Source organism: Halichoerus grypus, chromosome 1, assembly GCF_964656455.1.
Source record: "Halichoerus grypus chromosome 1, mHalGry1.hap1.1, whole genome shotgun sequence".
Lineage (NCBI taxonomy): Eukaryota > Metazoa > Chordata > Mammalia > Carnivora > Phocidae > Halichoerus > Halichoerus grypus.
The window spans coordinates 165,356,697-165,362,981 of NC_135712.1; the positions used below are offsets into that span (position 1 = coordinate 165,356,697).

The 6,285-nt window shown below is 56.5% G+C and overlaps 1 protein-coding gene across 2 annotated transcripts in view; it reads right to left on the reverse strand.

Moving 5' to 3' along the window:
* Positions 1-5,252, reverse strand: part of SLC6A1 (solute carrier family 6 member 1) — a 41,577-nt gene extending 36,325 nt beyond the window's left edge. For both annotated transcript variants that reach the window (XM_078075039.1, XM_036079882.2), the window contains exon 1: positions 5,051-5,252. The gene's annotated coding sequence lies outside the window, so the exon portion shown is untranslated. The remainder of the gene's footprint in view (positions 1-5,050) is intronic.
* Between the last annotated feature and the right edge of the window lie 1,033 nt (positions 5,253-6,285).

Below are 6,285 nucleotides of genomic sequence, written 5' to 3' on the forward strand. Positions count from 1 at the left end.
AACAATAATATTTTCACTTGGAACCCGCCGGGGCTGTTGCAAACTTCGACTATAAAATTCTAAAATTTGAGTCAAGGTCATTCTGACTTGGGCTTTATGAGAACACTAGCTTTAAAAAAAATGTCTCTTTTTGTCTGACAGAGGATTCTTCTCCAGGATATTAAGGACCATATTTTCTTCCCCTGGAATACTTCTTACAGGATCAAAAGACAGAACGGCTTCAAGAACATTCTTCTGCAAACCGCAAAGTACTCTTCTGATGACCAGGAGTTTTATCAGCACTAAGTTCTGGCAAACTGCAATATTGATACCAAATGTTGTTGCTTACCTCCCGTGGCTACTGCCCTCTCCCTGGACAGAACCTCCTTACCAAACAATAAGGCCATGAAAACAGCCTGCTGTCAATGTCTTTCGGGGCGTCTTTGACCTTGACTGTCCCTCTAGCCAGGGCTCAGCTGTGTCAGGAGCTGGCTTGCAACATCCATCCTGCAGACATCATGCACTGACAGGTGGGCAGAGCCGCAGGTCACCGTCCGAGGCAGCCACCAACTCCTGCATCCTCTAGCCTGGTCTGAATGCCAGGATCCCATCCAGCCCCGGAAGCCAGGGGCCTCTCTTGCAGCCAAGAGGGCCCCTGGCACCCTAATGTGGCCTGTTCCACCTAGCTGCACACCCCCTGCTTTTAAAGAGCCATGGCCAATCACTCTGCAAGACCTGGCCTCCTTGTAATTTCCAATTTGTGACAAATGTAAAAATAGAAGGCCATTCGATGCAGGAGGTTCACATCAAATTGGATGCCGCTTTCGTGTCATGTCAGATCATGGTAAACAGAGCTGATGACTTCGTCGGCCACTCTCAATGGCTTCCAGAGCAGTGAGAGGGTAAGCAACAAATTTGGGGACACCTAAGAGTTAGGGAAAGGTGGCTGGGTGCACAACATTAAAACCAGCTTTAAATGAACTCGAAGTCTAGCTCACAAATATGCTGTAAGATGCAGGGCACTTGAGTGCAGATCCCAGTTGTACACCCTAGCAGCTGAGGGACCTCTGGCACAAACTCATCTCTCCGTGCCTCAGCTTCCCCTAAGGAACACCACCGGCTTCCCAGAGCTGTGGCAAAGCTCAACTGTTGTAAAACAAAAGGGGGGAGTGCTTTCTAACTGTGCAGCTCCATAAATGGGGCATGTGGTCCTTGCCAAGTGAACAGCACCAGGGGGCTCCTCCGGGGCAGGGATGTCAGCACACGACGGCTGAGCTCGGGCTCCAGGGGCCACTTACTAGCCTACTAATCCTGCAGCTAGCAATTTCACCTTTCTTCCTCTCGGTTTCCTTATCTGCACAGGGACAATCCTATGTACCCCACGGGGTTTTGTGAAAATTAAATGCAATGATGTAAGTAAAGCACATAGCACATTGCCTGGCAGATCATCAGCTCGCAATAACTGTTAGATATTATTGTTATTGATGATATTATCATTGGAATAATATTTAGTGGGTTTTTTCTTTTTTTTGCTCTTTGTGACTGAATCCAAGTCTGTGCTGAAATATCACAGCTTGTGTTCACACCTACCATTTATGCCAGGCAGCCCTTATCCCTACTATTAGCTGGCTTCCCACTGACTTTCATGCCAACCTTCCCCCTGGCTCTGAGGTCTGCAGGTGAGCTCTGAGCAAAGATGCTGGATGTTCACAAAGCTCACGGAGGCACGTTTCCTGGGAAGCCCTATTTTGGGGTCCATATCTGGCCTCCCAGCCATTTCCCCATCTTAGGTACCACGCTCTTTCCCTCCACCTCCCAGCAACCTTCAGGGAATGGGGCAAAAAGGTGACAGAAAGGAGCACGGGCACCAGGCCCATTGGAGTAGCTGGTGCAGAGGAATGCCACGGAGCAGCATCGGAGGTCCCCGATCTCCTCACCGAGAGGGGCCCTGCTCTTTGCAATTGGAGTAGATTCAAGGTTGTTTTCATTGCGGCGGGGGCTGTGCTCTGTCCACCGTTCTCTGGGCACAGAGCAGCTCAGGTGACTGCGCACAGGGAAACTGAAGGGGCAGTTCTGACACGGGCAAAAACAGGCCTGCTGACACTCATATCTCTGTTTCCTTCCAGGGAAGAAGACGATTAAGGGGCTCTAACTGGGTTTGGCCCTGCAGCTGCAGCTGAGGGACAGGGCTGCTGGGGTGGTGTGGCTTCAGGGATCAAAGGGAAGGAAGCTGGGCACACCTGGGGCCAGGTGACGGGGAGAGGCTCCGGCGTCCCCTCTGCTCCCAAGGACAAAGGGGACAGACTTGAGGATGGACTTCGGATGCAGGGGTCTAGAGGTGGTGGGCAAGGCTTAATGGTTGGCACTCAGCCTGTGATGTATATACATCACAGGAGAGGAAGGAAAAAGCCATCTCCGAATTCCAAGTGGCTTGGGACAGCTCTGTCTCAGCTGCTGAGCTCACAGCCAAGCCTAGGAACGTGTCTTTATGTGATGGGGAGAAGCCACCTGACATTGGTGCTTTATTCAAGCTCTTAGCATATGCCAGACTGTCAACCATTCAGTCCTCACCATCACCCTTCCACCTCACTCTATGGAGGTGAAAACTGAGGCCCAGAGACCCAACATCAGGGCAGAGTGTTGGCCAGGAAATCAGAAGAGAGGGGCTCAAATCCCTGCCCTGCCTCTTCCTAGCTGGGTGACCTTGGGCAAGTCACTTCCCCTCTCTGTACTGCAGTTTCCTCCCCTCTGAAGTGGGGATTAGAAGAGTACCTGCTGCATAAGGTTATTATAGGAATTATGAGCTGGTCACACTGGAAGCTTTCAGTACTCCATTCCTTCCTTCCAGTGGGGATGAGAACTTACCCAAGGTCACCGGGCCAGAAAATGGCAGCACCCCAGCTCAAAGCCAACTCAGCCAGGGCTGCTTCTGGTCTCAGAGTCTACCTTTCAGAGCCTCCCTGGCTCAATGACATAGAAAGATAGTGCAGGTCGGTCCACACCAGCACCGTTGTCACCTTGCATCCATGCAGGCTTTATTGTAAGACACTCGGTAAGTGCCTGCTCTGTGCCGGGCCATGCATAAACAAATGGCATTTGGAGTTCCTGATTGCCAGGCATGTGGAATCCCGCAAAGACAGAGCTATTGTGCTTCTTTCGGCTTTGGTGGACTTGCTCTTTCCTCATCTTTACCCTCTGAGTTGCTTCCTTCTGGGCCTCTCGATGCCCCTCTCAGCTCCATCCTGAGCTTCTGGGGACCCACTTCCCACCACACCTCCAGCGCCGGAATGAAGGGTTGCACACAAGAGAGATGGTCCCTGCTTCCTCTTCCACAGCAGCTGCCTCTCTCCTGTGTGGTTCTGAGGGATCGCCCCACTCTCCAGATGCTCTGCCAGACAAGCCCGGCTATGTGCCCCTGCCTGGGACTCACTGTTTGTCCTCCAAGCCCTGGCCACTGAGCCAGGGCTTGGCTGGAGAGAGAGCGAGCGCTTTCTTTGTTTGCTGCTTGCCTGACAATTTATTTCTGAGACTCAGCCATTTTGCCCTGGATGCTCTGGGGAAAGGTCCCTTCCACTCCTCCTGGGACTTGCACCTCTAAGGGCAACGTCTCCTCTTCCTCCTCTGGCTAGGGGAGGGCCTGAGACTGCTCAGACCCCGACCAGAGCAGAGGCTGGGTCAACCCTTCCCAGAGAGAGTGCTCCAAAGAGAGAGAGGGAGAGGGAGACAGACAGAGGGTACAAGTTGCTTGTAGTTCCTTCCCACTGATCTCCTTTGTTCTGGAATTTGGGAGTTGGGGCAGTCTTTTCAGACTCCATTATGAATACATTTTCCCCAAAGTTCCCAAAGAGAGAGAAAAATCTAGGCAATACCCAGCACCCAATACCCCCTCACCAAACACCTCCTCTCTCTCCAAACACCCACTTTGTGTCACAGAAAAATGAAGGTCGACCCCAAAGTCCACTCACATAGCCTGACAGCCTCTGGTTTTGGGGGTGTCACCAAAGATCAGGAGCCATTTTACTCCGTGCTTCCCCGTCCACCCCAGTTCTTCATGGGCATGAGGCTGGGGTTTCTAGGAGAGGGAGGGAGTGCTCCAGCCCCATATCAGGAGGAACCAGGGCTTAATCATTTGGCTTTTTAAAATCCAGTTTTCTCCTTGGGGTCCATGTCTATTTTGGGAAGAGATTAGCTAAGAGCCTCGGCGGGGGCTGCCCGGTCTAAGTTCCTTGTCTGAAGACCAAGCCAAGCTAGAACAGGGCATCTATGGGTGCCACGCATAGGGATGGTGGGCACAAAGGGACCAGACACGGAGACCACGGAGTCATTGCCCTGGGGTAAGTAACTGAGGCAGGCAGTTTCCCTTTCCCCATCTCCGGGGAGTAAATGTGGGACACAAGAAGGTGAAAACAGTTTCCGCGGCGACAAGGGGACACTGTCCTCAAACCCTCTGGGGGACTCCCCTCACCCCACATTCCTCGGGGAAAGGAGTGGAGAGCGCGGCGCGAGCTAGTGTGCGCTCAGCCCAGGCTGTGGTAAATGCTTTTTAGCCAACGTTTCTTGAGAGCTTGAGCTACCCCAGGATGAAAAGCAGGTGACCCATCCCCAAGTCGCTCGCCCCAGAGCCCTTTAGAGAATAAATGAGGCGCACAGCTCCACCTCGGCGCATCTGACCCTGAGACGGAAAAGTGGCCACGGCCCCCCAAACGCTCTTCGTATTATTCACTCCCGGGGTCCCCCGCCATCCCCTGAGAAATGGACGCGGCGCTTCGACGGCTCCAACTAGGAGACTCCAACGCCAGCTAGGGGATCCAAGGGGGCTCCGCGACAAGGAAGGGGCAGGAGACTCTCGCGACCCTCGCACGAGTCCCCTGCCCCCCGCGCGTCCCAGGGGAATGGCCCGGGCTCACGTCGGCGGTGGGAGCGGCGTCCCGGGCTCCTTCGTGATGCCCTGAGACGAGGTGAGGCGCGGGGGTTGGAATCAGGGTGTCCGCCCCCACCCCGCCTGGCCCGATCTGCCGGGGCCGTCCGGGGATCTGCGCCCCGCGCCCCGACGCCGGCCGCCCGTTCCTACCTGCGGCCCGGGCTGCGCTGCCCGCAGCGGGCGTTGCGCGGGCAGCTTGGCCGCTGCGGTGCGCTCCGGGCGCGGGGCCGCTCCGGGCTCCGGCCGCGCTGCGCTCCCGGCTCCTCGGCTCCTCGGCTCCTCCGCGCGGCGCGGCTCGCCCGCAACCTCACCGCTCGCTCGGTCTTCCGAGGGCGGGCGGAGGGACACCGGGAAGCGGCAGGGCGGGGGAGCGAGGGATGGAGGGCGGGAGCGCGCGCGGGCGGGGGGCGGGGCGCTGCTCCGGGAGCCCGCCCAGCCCGGGGAGGGGCGCCGCCCGCCGCCCCGCCCCCCGCCCGCACTCCCCCCCACCGCCCCGGCCCGCGCCGCGCGCTCCCCAAGCGGCCGCTGCCCCGCAGCTACCCCGCCGGCAGCTTCTCCCACTTCTTGCGGTCGCCGCTGCTGTCTTTGCCTTCCCCTCCTCTGCCCCGTTCTCTCTCCATCCCGCCTTCCAGTTCTCCCCTCTCCTTCTCCTTCTCTCTCCTTCTCCTTCTCTCCCTCCTCTCTCCCTCCCTCTGCCAGCCCACCCCCACACGTCTCGCCTGCTCCCCTCTCCCCCTCCTCCTCCCATTCCCTCCTTCCTTCTCCTTCTGTCAGTTGGCTTCTTCCCTGCCTTGGCCTGGGGTGGTCAGCCCGCCTGACTTGGTCTCAGTTTCCCATTCCTTTTCAACACGGATTTCCCTCTTGGCTTTTCTCTTTCCAGCCTTGCAGTCCGCTTCTGTCGGTCTGTCCTTTTTGATTCTCTCTCTGGCACCCCCCCCCCCGTAGGTCACAAGGCCCCATTGGTGGAGGTGGGGGTGGGTGGGCTCCTGCCCCGTGTCTCCTCTCCCCGCAGGGCAGCCTCCCGCTGCCTGTTAGGAGGGGGCACCACTTCTGACCTGAAGCTAACTAACTGGCTCTTGGTGCCAGGCTGGGGGTGTGCCTGTGGCAGGGATGGGCAGGTTGCTGCCAGGGCTTGGTCTTAGAGACACAAGTGGCTATGCGCGTGGATGGACAGATGGATAAACAGATTACTAAAAGGGGATAACAGCCTGGAACAACGCCCAAGGGATTGTGGCAGAACCCCCAAGACTTTTCCTACTTCCAGTTTCTGAGGTTTGAGGGATTGTCCCAGAGAAGCCTCTCACCTAGCCATTTCCAACCCAGTGCCTGAGGACTCCCTCCCTTCACTTTGCCAAGTCCTGACACCGCCCCCCCACCTCCATTTT